General features: G+C 41.2%; 1 protein-coding gene across 1 annotated transcript in view; it reads left to right on the forward strand.

Annotated features, from left to right (window-relative positions):
• The window catches only part of AUTS2 (autism susceptibility candidate 2), an 802063-nt gene that overhangs the window by 218707 nt on the left and 569456 nt on the right, over window positions 1–13900 (forward strand).

The following is a 13900-nucleotide window of genomic DNA, read 5'->3' on the forward strand; positions in this document are numbered from 1 at the left end:
GGTCTCCGTATTACATTGTTAGGCCAACTTTGTACTGCAAATATGCCTTCTTGTCTTTAGACTTTGTACACAGAAGCATAAGACCCCCTCTGAACATCAAGGGCAAGGTGAGGTAATTGCAAGAGGGGCAGCTGTTCGTCAAGACAAAGTTCTAAGACTGCTTACGGTGCGAGGCGCTGATAGCAGGATTTCAGTGGTACTGGTGGGTGCTCTTTTGGGTTACTCATCACCTACCCGTAAGCAAGAACTTCCTGCCTTCCCAATGCTGGTGTTCCCTTACTGTGGTAGCTGTGGTGCACGTGTGACAAAAGTGAGCATGTAGCATCCAGGGTTGCAAAGCTTGAGGCTGGAAATCTTGGATTCTTCTTTGGGACTGTGCGGTGTTGTGTTATGTTTTGTAAAAAAAGAAGAAAGCATGACAAGAGTGATTCATCTGACGAGCAGGATACAGAAGAGAGCGCCGTGTTTTGCTTTTCTTAATGAATAAATATCCCTTGTGTGTTTGTTATATATAAAAGACTAAATTAGAGCTGGGCATTTTAAGCATAGCATCTGCCTGTGTGGCACTGTCTGCAAAACTGAAGTCAAAAGTAACAGTAAAGAGGTCAGCTTTGACCTAAATTTGAGTGATATTACTGACTCTTTAACGAAAATTTTTGTTTGCTGGAGATGGTTGATATTCATTGAATGAGTCTTCATCCTTGCTTAGCGCAAACCAAACATTGCTTTGCAGAGAAACTTTTAGAAAATAGAATTCACTGCTGCTCATTTTGTGAGCTCAGGGAAATATAAGGAACATTGAGGATGACAAGTACATCAACTTGTATTCAATTTTGATATTCAGAGTTACAAAAGCTGGTAAAAAAATATGTTTTCATGATTATTTTTAAGCCTACACTGTATATATAAATAAAATAAGAGATTATACAGTGCTTCATCAAAGCAGACAAATTGTAACATGCCCTGTTCTGCACTACCACACTCATTAAACGTATTTCTTCTAATTTAATTTTACTTTGTGTTTCAAAGGGAGGTGGGGAAACTCTTCAGGATAGTTGATGCAATGTTTATGCTATAAGTAGAAATCGAAGGTTGCTGTGTTTCCTTGACTGTTTTCGGTGTTCACCTACATGGTCATCTTCACTCTGTTCCTTTTTAGTATGTCAAAAGGTAAATGTATCTGGTTTGTGCAGTAGGAACTGGCCTTCGTAAAAGCTGACTTTTTGCACTATTTGATTCCCCTGGCACAGCCTACTGTCAGGTGAAACCTTTCTGGCTGGTACTTAAGCTATGAAGGAATCAGCTTCACTGCTGATGGAGGTTATTTGTGAGGTTATGTTTTTAGGAATAAATATACGCTGGCTTGGAAGGTATTGAGTTGACAAATGTCATGGAAAATGGTTTTCCTTTTAGCTGATAAATCTGAGTACTCTGCTTAATTCCTGAGGGATAAGGCTGAGAGGAAATAAAATATCTTGCTCAATATAAATTTAATACGTTTGGTAGGGGCATAGCTCCTTAGATAAGAACATTTTAGTCTCATGAACAGTTTAGGTGCTGACAAATCCAAGTGGCTTTGTCACTTAGACGTGGAAAAAGGTGTCATGGAAAAGACTATAAAGCTTATTTGAAAAGACATGCCCACAACTTTATATATAGTATTTCTGGTAAGCATTTTCTGTCTTCTTTCAAGACAAATGGTGAAGACCTCGAAAAAAGGAGGAGAATGGTAAGTTCCGAGGATGGTTTTCTCTGTTCATGTAACACTTCCTCCTAGAGTGACTCTTAGCTGCACACCTTGGGTTTGTTTTCCCACACAGCTCCATCCCACTGAATTCCTGGGCTCTTGATGGGAGGTAAAGTTGCTTGTCAATCTTCTTGGATGACAACAAGCCAAGGACGGGGGCCACTGTGTTTTGTGCTTGACGAAGTAGAACCATCCAAAGCCAATCAAGTTCAGTATGCTTCTGGATATCTATGGTGTCCTTGCTGTATTAGGGCTATGTATTTTATATGTAAACAATGTATCTTGCCCCTGTTGTCCCCAGAGGAATCCTGAATTGTCACATGTGAATATTATAATTGGATGGCAGGCTGCAATCTTGATGCTGTCACTTGCATTCCTGTGCTGGCATAAGACCTTGGCTGCAGTCTGTCCCTGTTGGGAAATGTTTTATACCTGGAGATCTTGTTCGTTGTTTTACTAGTAGTTAACAGTCTTGTCTGATACGCCTTTCTGTGAAATCTGTTATCTGCTGGAAGTAACTCTCACATGCAGGATTTACGGTACGAAGCTCCCTCGTCAAACAGATTTAGTTCAAGTCAGCTATTGGAAGGACTGCTAATTAGTTTTCAAAGAAAGTCCTTGCAGTATTCATGCAGGTATTTATGCAGCTATGCTGAAATGCCTACAGGTTTATTGAAATCCAGAAAATGTGAAACTGTAGGTTAATTAAGGCTCATATTTTACTAGCAAGAAGACTTTTGAACTCTGCTTTGTGAGCTTTTATAAATGTACTTATTAAATGCCTCAAGGAAATTTTAGTTAGCGTTAAGCAAACATAAGACTCATCAGAATATTTCTCCAGCGTTTTAAATTTAATTCCCTTTATGTTAAGTGGTGATGGTGTGTTTTTATGTGTTTTCTGTAAAAATCATTTGGAAATCTTAAAGTGAATATTTTTAAACTAGTAAAAGGGTGGGGAAATTTTTTAAATAGTTTTTAATGAGTTTTTATTCCTCAAGGTTTGAGCAGAGTGGGGCATACTAGGAAACAATGAGTTTTCATTGCAGGAGTGTTGAGAGTGTTTTGATAGTGAGAAGGAAAGACCATTTCTCTTTATTCAGTGGGTGTGTGATTTGGAAAGAGCAGAAGGCACTGACTTTTGCTACCTCTACGCTTTCCTTCCTTGTTTTCTTTATATGCTGGGAGATTCGTACGCCTTCTTGCAGAAAAGGATAATCTTTGACATATGCTCCTAAAGCAGCAATCTGTGTGCTGGGCAAGTAGTATGTTAGCTGGCTTACATATATATGAGAGCTAACGGCTGCTGGGCTCTACCTTAACTGGCTGATTCCAAAGACACCTGGAGAATATCAAATCCCAATCCCAAATACCGTGTGAGCACAAGGAGGTAGATAAACTGGTAATAAATAAGGGGTAGATGATGAATAAGGGGAAGAAAACCCATGATGGAAAGATGAATTAGGACGTAAATTTTAATGGGATAAAGGAAAAAATGGGAAGAACAGCAAAAAAAGATGCACCCGTGACTCTGGCAGTCATCAACTACAAACTTTATAAACTATTAGCTTTAACCTCGTAGTCCATTACATGAATCAATTAAAGGGGAAGGAGGGAAGTATTGAAGCTTTTCCTTCTCAGAATTAAGTCCACGATCCCCTTGTCAGTCTCACCCTGAATTTATACATCTTAAATTTGAGACTGCTAAGGCTTTTGATGGCTGATCTGGATGACCACAGTTGTCCTCTGTCATGGTTGCTTGCAAACATCACATTGTTAATTGTATTGCAGATTTAGTTATAGCACACTTGTCCTCTGGTGTAGAGATGCTTGTGTACTTCAGTGCAGCAAACATCTGGTGTGGAGGGTGAAATAACCGTTGTGTGATCTGCATTTAATCACGCTTACAGTCAGGAATGACTTTTGCACACTCTTAGACAAGCCTATACATGACAGGTAATGAGAGCGGAGCGGGAGGTGGTGTAGCTGTATGGTTTGTGGTGACATTGGTCGGGGAGCTGAGCAGATGGGTTTGATTGTCACCGGCACTGTGATTCCAGTGAGAGCTGACTGTGGTGACAAGCGATTTACAATGTGCTATTTACAGTTTGGGTTTGCAGTCTCTCAATGACATCTGAGTGCTCTTTAGCAACTGCTTTCATTACTGCTTTTCTAAGAGCTGTTAATTGAAAATGAAATTGTGGGTGGGCTTTGGGAGTGCAATAGCAGCTACAAGTATTATACACAACCATGGAGAACTGTTTAATTTCTTTGACTCCCAACTTGTAGCTCTGTGCAGCAGCAAGGGAAAAAAATGTGTGTATGTTTGTGCAGTGTGAGGTCCGACACCTTGGAAATACTGCATACAACATGCATACACCCAAAATGAGTGATGAAGGCTTGAATCTCCTTTTACATAGCTGCTGTGATTTGGGATTACTTTACTGGCAGCCAGTGGATTTCAGTGACTATAAAACTGCTAAAGATCAGGAAGGAACGTGGGCCATGAACATAGCTCATGCAGGACAATTGAGGGGCTTGCAAGCCGTGCTTGGGTGTGTTTGGGCTAGTTTTGCACTGTTGGAGGTCTGGCTCTGTATGACTGAAGTTAAAGGAGACATTGCTACCAACTTGTAGAGTGTGGGTGAAAGTCACACATCTTAGGAGTACCAGCTAGTCATCAGGTCAGCAGTGATACTGCCATGCGTTAATGGAAATTGCGATAATGTTTCTTTCAATTCGGTTTGTAAAGAGAGAGAGAGGGGGGTGTTTGGGTGGTGGGTTTTGGGGTTGTTGTTGTTGTTGTGTTTTGGGTTGTTTTGTTTTGGTTTTTTTTTTATTTCAAAGTACTAGCACAACCACTTTGAAATTACATTTGCTGTTTGTGTTGCAACCTAGATGGCATGGTTTGATTACGTGCAAGTGTTGCCAAAAGGTTGAAGTCGCCTGAAGCAAATGTCGCAAGCAACAGGACTTTGCAGGGGGCATTGGTTTAATGAAACTTTGTCTGTGTCGGTATCGTGTCATCCAAGGGCATTGTTTATTTGGATTTATTTGTCAATCCACCTTATTAACAACATTTAATTTGAAAAATGAACCGTGAAATGATGAAAAAATCAGAGTACAGCACTGAAAGTATAGAAAGGGCTATATACAGGTAACTGTGCTTTGAGATTACATCACAGTGTAAGTGGATGTAGTAGAAGATGCTCGTGCTAAAGGGAGACAGGTGGATCTGGGCTTTGAGAAGCCTTTGTAGGATGGAAAAGGATGAGCACATCTGTGGGGAAGGAGAAGGGTGCAGGTCCAGGCTGGGCAGTCTGGTTTTTCGGAGGGGTAAATGTTACACAAGGGTGTGCGTATGGAGGGATATGCCCAAAGAGGGGGCCTGTTGTGTGCATTAACATCATCTGTGCCTGCTGCTGTCCAGCTCAGTGTTATCTAGTCTACCATCATGCTGTTAAAACAGTGAGTGCTTCGTGCTGGCCTGTCAGTAATTTCATCCTTGAAAGGGAACCACGCTTTATTTTGTACACATGCACAGTATGTGAATTTCTGTATGTGTGAGAGAACGCGTGTCTAAAAGCTGGGCTGCTATTCAGTTGCCCCTCTCGTTTCCCTCTCAGAAACCGCCGCTGGTGACAAACAGTGCTTGAATTACAAGCGTTTTGTGATTCTCAACTGCTGTTTGCTTCTGATCAGAGGCCACAGAAATCTCCAGCTGCACTTAACCCGCAGTCACCATATCCAGTGCGTCATCTGTGAAGGCACCCAGCTGCTCGAAAGCATCCAAACAACTTCTGGGCCCTGATAATATATAATTGAGCTCAATGGGCACAGAAAAGATTGTTGTTCTCTATAGAAAGGACTGAAAAATGATGTGTTGCTTCATGTGCCTGTTGTTCTGCACTGCACATCCCCCCCTGGTTTAATAAAGTTCCTGAATAGGCCCTTTGGATTCCTTGAAAACACACACAAAACCAGGCACATAATGTGAAATCCAGAGCCATTCACAAAACCAAGCACGATGACAGGATGCAGCTAACATTTTCCGAGCGAGGCGAGGAGCACGCTGAAGCAAACACCTGCATTCATTGATCAGCTGCTCGTAGAAGCTGCCACTTTACTGAAGATTTGCCTGCAGTGACGTGTCACGGGCGTTTCCCCCCCTTATAATCACCAGTTTCACCTGCAATTTTTCAATAAGCTATTGAATTATACCTCTCTAAATGATACACTGCAAATCCAGCAGGTCCTAATTGCTAATGATGGTTCTGAAAGACTTTCATTTGACTGTAATTAGGTTTGCAAGCAATCAGCTGCCCTTATCAGAATTGAAAACACATATAATGTAAAATACGGGCTGGTGGGAATATAGCGTTTTCTTAAAAGGAGGAGGGAGGAGGAAGATGTTTTATTAGCAGAAGCTGTGACATATTTTAACACCTTGAAAACATCATGTGTGAAATTAATTCTGTTCAGTATTACACCATCTGGCAGTGTTATTGTTCTGTATATATTGCCATGTAAAGTGTGCTTTTTTCGTCTGGGTATGAGCCTGTGTTTGAAATAGTAATCATGAGTCAAGTTGATTACTAAGGATGTTATCCCTGCTAGATAGGTTAAAAATACATATTGGGAAATCCCATGGACTCAAAATGGCTTCCCCGTGGAGAGCTTCACTTGCAGGGCTGATGAAATTGGAAGAAAAGGGCCTTGGTTTTGCCATGCCGCTCTCCTGTGAATGAATATATGTGCTCAAACGTAAGAGGAAAACTATCCAGGTATTGGTTTTGGAAGCTCAAGCAGAAAATGCCTGTATCTTAGACTCAGTACATTTGGCCCTGTCTCTGTGCTACTGCATTGAACACCCAGCTCAGAGCCTCCTGTGAGAGCTAACAGACATCAGCAGCTTGTGTCTTCAGGCTCCGATGTAGGCACAGAGGGTTCCCATTTGTAGACGCAGAAGAATATAAGCTTAAAACGTGGTTATAATCTGGTGTTTGCCCACTCTGGCTAAAATATCGGCTGTTTGACAGTGTGGATTGCCTCTTAACCAGGACTCAAACATGGGTGTTAATACTTGATATGGTGACCGGTGTAATTATCATGATAGTGTTACTTGTAGACAGTAGAGCTTGTACAGACAACGCAGAGCGTGCAAGAATTTAGGTCATATCTAGAAACAAGAATAAATGGTGGGATATTAATATCTCCCACGTTTCTCTGAAGCCGATGGTGTGAGCAGATTGCACCTGGGATGTGGCAGAAGAAGGGTTCCTCTGCCCCCGCTGCTTTTGCATGCCATTGCTGTTGTGTTGCAGGTGATCAGGTGTGTAAGAAAATGAGCAATGTTGGCATGTTTTTATTTCTAATGCAAATCGTGCCACTGCTTTGCGATCTGCCCTGCTGCATCTCACTTTGTCTTTTGGCTCCAGTTTATGAAGCTGTGAAACGGAGTTGCCAGAGAGATGTCACCACCCTGTCACCAGACCAGGTAATGCTGTTGGGAGAAAGTGCCCCTGCGTGCGCCACTCACCCACTCCATCCAATGTAACAAACTCCCCGCAAATTCCAAACTGAAAAAAGATTAAAACCAGTGGCTTTTGGGTTAACCTAATTATGTTAATCAATTAGATATCTTGAGAATAATAGTAGAAAAAATTTACTGTGCACGGAGCAGTTACTGTCTCCCAGGATTATCTTTTTTCTTTTAATGTTGGCACCCTACTTTAATTGAAAACTTAAATGATTATTAAAGGTGCCATTTTGGGAAGTGAACCATATTTTAAATGTGTGATGCAATCAATTGCTGTCTTAAAAGTTCCTAAGCATGTTACCAATAAGGAATTAAGCAAAAAATTAATTTTGACTGAGGCTGCTTGGAGATAAATTAAGCTCTAGCTTAAGTGATATAGGACAGTATAATAAAGTGACCATATTGAATTAAAAAAAAATCTTCCAGCATTTTTTAAAATAAATTTTTTGTCTTCTACAAATACAAAATTCTACAAATACAACTTCAGTCTAAGCCAAGACTTCTGACCTGTAGATTTGCCTCTATATTACTGGAAGCACAGTGGTTCATCCCCAATTTTTTAATGAGAAAACCGAAGTGTTGAAGCTACGTTACTTAATCCTTTTCTCCCCACAAACTCTGCATTCACGCAGGGAGGAGGTGTAAGAGCGCTGTATTTAAATGTGGCTGTGGCATCCAGCAGCACGCTCGTGGGTGTGCAGCATCTTTCTGGCGCAGGGCCCGGCCGCGGGCCCGGCGGGGAGCGGGGGTCCGCACGCTGGTGCTGTTCCCGTGTCAGGCCCGGTCAGGCAGGCAGGTGGGCACGAGGGGCTGCGATACCTCGCTGCAAGCACTGCGGTTTGGGAAGAGCTGTGGGAGCAGGCGAGCAGCCTCAGGAGCGTGTCAGGCTCCTGTGTGACGCTCTGACTCTTAGTTAGGCTTTTGTAACCTTAGGTCCAGCTCCTGAGTGCCGTAACCGCGCAGATTCAGGGGCACAGACCTGGGCCGTGTGCTCGAGAAACGCATCGGGACACTTCTGGAGTGTCAGTGAACAACACTCGGAGGAACCGCTCCCTTACCAGCGCTCCCTAGTTTGGCCTTTCCAAGGGGAACACGACGGCAGGGCTAAAGAGGTAATTCCTTGAATTAAGTAGGTAGGATATTTTCCTATCTCGTGGTAAACTAGAGGCAGTACTCCTGCTTTTGTAGCTGACTCGTTACAGTCACTCTGAAGAGGAGGGAGGCTGTAATTTCCTTAGGTCTAAAGAGCTGCTTTTTGGCTGAGATTTATTCGAGGTGGAAAGTAACTGGCGGCACGAGTGGCAGTGTTACCGCAGCCTGGTAAGCTAAAGCAGTGTAAAATTCAGGTACTGAGCTCGCACGATTGCTTCCCCAGTTTGCAGTGCTTTGTTGTGCTGTTGTGGAGGTTTTGAGCCTTCCCTGGATTTCTGGAGAGGCAGCTCTGGCCAGCCCCAGAGGACACCTGTGTCACCAGAGGCCACACGCTCCCACTGTGGTGGCACGGCGTTGCCGAAAGAAATGTGTGTGTGTATTGCTAAACTTTCTGCTATTTATTTCATTTTCAGCAAAAAAAATCTGTGCATAAAGCTCAGGAAAATTACTGATAATCTTCCTCAACCCTGAGGAGGTTATTCACTACTTTGTGTGGTTTCACAAGTGGGAATGTTACGTTTCTATAAAATTAAGACATTTCAAATTTTGTTTGTGCCTGAACCCACTGAAATGGAACAAACTTTTAAATATAAGTCCCCATTTCCTATGTTTAAATCTTTTTTGTAGTATATGAACTATAATGCACTAGGAAAGCCTCCTTTGTTATTAGAAAAAATGTGACATAGCTTTTTTTTTATACTGAGCTTGCTGTACTCTTGAATAATTCAAAGGGATATTTTGAATCAGTTCCATTGCCAGTTAAAGAACGCAGGATGGCCATTACTGCATAAGGCCATGACTCCTAAAACAGACAAAGCAAAGTTGTCCTTTTACCGTGACCTTCCCCTGGACCAATTTTCTCTGCTCAATATTAAAATACAGTGAGGTTATATGAGCAAAAATGAAAGAGTTACCCTTGAGTAACAGTCTAAATATTTTAATAAAAATATTTTAATCATAAAGCAGGTGGATTTTATCCTAGCCATATGAAGCAGCAAACATTTGGCGCATGAAAATTTTCCATGGTACTCTTTTTTATTTTTACCAACTATACTCACCATTTCCTTCTCAACAGGTTTTATTCTGATCTAGTTGAACAAAAAAAATCTCATACTTTTAGGAATAAAAATAAAAATCAAGTGCCCAAAGCAGGCAGAGGGTTAATAAAAATGGAAATTGTGTTAAAATTACTAATCAATCTGTTTAATGTTTTATAGTCTCCCCTCCCCCTAACACATGTTCTTCTCTTGTAAAACACCTTATTGCTTCCTGCCTGTTTACCGGCTTTTAGCAAGTCAAGCAGCTTTCAGATTGCTTTGATGTTAATTATAGAACTTGTTCAGTAGGACTTGCTAGGTGAAGGAAAATAGCTCATATATTTAAGAAAATAAATTAATAGACAAGTGCTCTGTGCTTTGGTTCTGAAGAAGGAAATGACAGGATGCTGATGACAGTGTTTTGTTGTCAAATAAAAGCTATATTTGGGTGGCATGCTGCTTTCAGTTTGGAAGACTTGATATTAGTTGTCTTCTCTTGATGATAAAGAAGAGTTATGTGCTGAGGACTGGTCCTTATAATTGTAAAAGGAGTTGAATTTCAATACCTCTTGTGCCAAAGTAAAGGATTCAAGAAACAGGGATTTTGCCTTGGCCCACAAAAGCTGTTACTAGAAACCAGCCCTTTGGATCGTGGGTTATCCCAGCTGTTCCATTTGTTTTGCTCTGGACTCTCGTCCAGCCTGAGCTGCACTTACTGTATTCAAGTCTTGTTGCATTAAGATTTTAGCTGCAGCTCAGGTTGGGGATTTACAAAAAATGCTCTTACAATTTGGAAAAAACTCTAGCTGTCTCTAAATAAAACTGCCACGTACTCAGACCTCGGTCGGTCAGCCAACGTCGAGACATAAGCCCCGTGCAAGCGAGCAGTAGGTAGCGGTGTCAGGGTGGGAGCTGAGGATCGGGACCGCTCCCTCTGGCCGTGGATGTGCGCTCTGTGGTCTCTGGCAAGTCACAGCCTCATTTCCCCATGTTCATCCTGTATGTAAATCGCATTTAATCATAAAGAACTTGTCTACCAATTCCTAATCAAGGCACAAAGGTTTAATCAGAGAATTTGTGCAGTGTTTGGAGATCTTCAGATGAAAGGTTTGGTACCTGTGTAATAAATGAATATTAATAATTTCTGGTACAAAGCACTGTAGCCATTACAGCTGACTATGGAGTTTGTCAAAAACCAGTGCTGTGTTGAATGACCGGAGAGCACCTATCAGGAAGCGATGTAAAACCTTCAGCTTATTAGTGGCATTGTATTTATAAATTAGTAACAATACAGAGAGGGGAAGGGCGGAAGGTGTATCATTACAAAATGCTTTTGAAAGATTTCAAGTAAAATTTGCGGTCTGATGTTTCCTATAAGAATGACAGTAGTTTTGGTGATGGAAAGATATTATTTTCTCTATTAAGGCTTGTGCTTCCAATGTTTTAAATGAACCTGTACTCTAATATGTAATAAATACTGAAAACGACCCCCTCAAACTTTCTTCTTTATAATAATGATGCATTTTGATATAATTATTGCTGGTGTGCGATTACTGGTTTACAGTAGGTGCCAGTGGGTGTGTTGTTTCCAGAAGCAATAAGTGGCATGGCATCTTGCATCTATTTTAGAGTGATCATAAAGCATTTCCTGGAGTAGAACTGTATGAGATTGTAACATCGTGTTGGGGGGAAGAGACCTTACCTATCAATAGCAATGCAAGGCTTGTAATTTTAAGTCTTTCTAATTTAAATCATGAAAATCTGTTTTTCATGAATAATTCAGAGATCTGATTTAGTAGAATTATTTCTAGCCTATGTATATTAAACAGCCAACCTGCTATGCCAGTTCTGTTTAAGACACTGTTGGTGGGGGTTTTCTCTTTCCTGCAGAAATGATCATCTTTGTTAGAAAATAAAGCTGCTGTGGTATTTTTTCCTTTTGATTGCATGAGGATTTTTCTTTAAACCTTGTAGGCTAAAATTCAAGCTGAAGAAAAATAAACCCCTTACTACAGGAGCTCCTAGAATTCAATTTGAAGAGAGTAAACCTTGTACTATATCCATTAGGAAAATGGCAGTATTCTTCCATTTCCTGATGTTATTCAATTACTTACCCTGCTTCCTGCTTTTAGTGTAAACTGTATATTTTAGCTCATGACCTTTGACAGCAAATTGAATCAGAAGTGGAGATGCAATGAAAGTTGTTTTTTTTTTTTTAAAGACTCTTTAAAAGCATCGATGTGTAGGAAATTTTGGGATTTGTTTTGTTTTGTTGTTTTTTTTTTAATAAGCTTAGCTGTGGATTTTGTAATGTAGTGCCTTTTACTCAGAAAAAAGGAAATTTAAATTAATGTCCTTCCTTCTTTGCCTTGGAGAACAGCACCGTCTGCATAGCTGCTCTTGTTAGTACATGCCTGCTGAAATTAGCATTGCATATTTTAGTTAATACCAATAAAAGTGGAGTTTGTTTAATTTAGAATCAAACCCTTGTTTAGATTGGATTAGCACTTTAAGAAAAATATTTAACTTGTAAAATGATGCTATTGACACAAAGTGGTTACAAGTCCAAAGTCATCCTGGGCTTTGTTGCACCACTGTCGTGGCCCTTCTCTTCTTGCCCACTCCTCACTCGCAGATTTTTATAGTTTTTAAATGATTTTATGCAGTTTAAAGCCTTACGATGGAATGAAAAAATATGTTTTTCTGTGGAAAGTCATCAGAACAGTATAAACTGGAGTTGCAGTTGTGTGGGTGGTAAGAGATCTGAGACATCACCTGGACAAACCACACAGTTTCTTGTTCATATACGATTATAAATTTTCAACATCTCCAGGTCTGTTGCCCCTTAAAAAAGAGAGGGAGCCGGGGGAGGAGGGAAGTACAGAAGTGTTTGGACTAACAGTGCTGCAAATATCCTCTCACAATAAGAGAGGCAAATCTTCACATAGGTTGTTCTAATCTTTGGCTCCTCCTAGATTGTAGCTCATTTACAAGCTTTTGATCATACTGTTTCCCTTACACTTGTGAATAGTGTGAACACAGAAGGAACCCCCAAACAACATATTCGTCTGAAGCTTTCCAACATAGGTACCCCTAACCTACCTAAAACTCTGCAGAATCCATTGGTAAGAACATCAGTGCTGCCCAGATCAGCAAGCCCAGCCATACCCGGTTCCCTGCTCCTGATGAAACTTCTCACACACGGTGTTCCCTGAGCTTTTCTATTAACAGTTGAATGAGACACTAATAGTTCTTAGCTTTATCTGACCAGAATGCCTTCATGTCATAGTTCCCCCCAAATTTATCATTTTTACTAATCCTGTCTCTTTACAGAATAATGACATTTTGAGGGGAGTAAGAGCCCATTGATGTGTTCAGAACTTGCGCTTGGATTGAACTTGAACAGAACTTGAATTCAATAAGAAAAAGTCAGGAGGTGTCTTAAATTTGTTTATTCCAATGTAAAGAAGTGGACACCCCCTTGCCTTCCCTTAGTTACAGAAGCAGCCTGCCCCTCACCCCAGCTGTTGTAGTCTCTACTTGCACTGGAAGTGCAATCTCTTTTTCTACAATGAATTGCAAAATTTTCAGGCCTGCACATAATGCTAAGTTGTAGCATGGTCCGTCTTGGGTTTGTGCTAGGAGAGAGCCAGGCTTTTCTGCATATGTATTTGTCTAACCTGGCACAAGAGCTTTGTTGCTTCGGGTTGTGTTGTTCTGCGGGCTGTTCCAAGATAACGTTTAATTCTTTCTTGTTCTGGCTCCAGCAATGCCAAGTATTTGTTGAACATCTGTCAGCATGTTCTGATTATTAACCTGACTACTGCTCATTTGTGTTCATGAAAACATTTGAGCTTCGTAACAAGCATGTGTAACAGTTCCTCACACGACTAGTCCCACTGAAATCCAATTGAGAGCGTTGACACAATCTCACCCCAACTGGTAAAGCGTTGGCAACTCCTCCTTCAAAAGCATTGCTGCACTTTCTGTGCTGCCTGGACCTGGAAGGTGACACAGCTTATAAATGGCTGTGTTTAATCTTCAAGCTCCAAAGCTCATCGTATTTTGGGACAGACTAGAAAATACAGGAAATGGACACCAGAACTGTTTCCAAATTTGGCATCTGTAGTAAGAAAGTCATGGTCTGTCATATCGGTGCAGCTGTTGTGTTACAATACCAAGAGAAGTGTGTTGAGGAGCACAGAGTAACATAAAGCTGGTGAGATCAGGACCTGTAAGTGCTATTCTCAAATCTGCCATGGAGGCAGGTCCCTTCAGTCCAGAGGCTGTGTGGTCTGCATCCTTGGAGATTTGCACATCTCCCTTGAGCAGCCTGATCTCTCCGGAGCTAAATCAGCCTTGCTTGGAGTGGGGCTTGGATGAGGTCACCCCCGAGGGCCCCTCCAACCAAAACTGTTGTGTGTTGCA

Source organism: Haliaeetus leucocephalus, unplaced genomic scaffold (assembly GCF_000737465.1).
Source record: "Haliaeetus leucocephalus isolate CR32 unplaced genomic scaffold, Haliaeetus_leucocephalus-4.0 Scaffold136, whole genome shotgun sequence".
NCBI lineage: Eukaryota > Metazoa > Chordata > Aves > Accipitriformes > Accipitridae > Haliaeetus > Haliaeetus leucocephalus.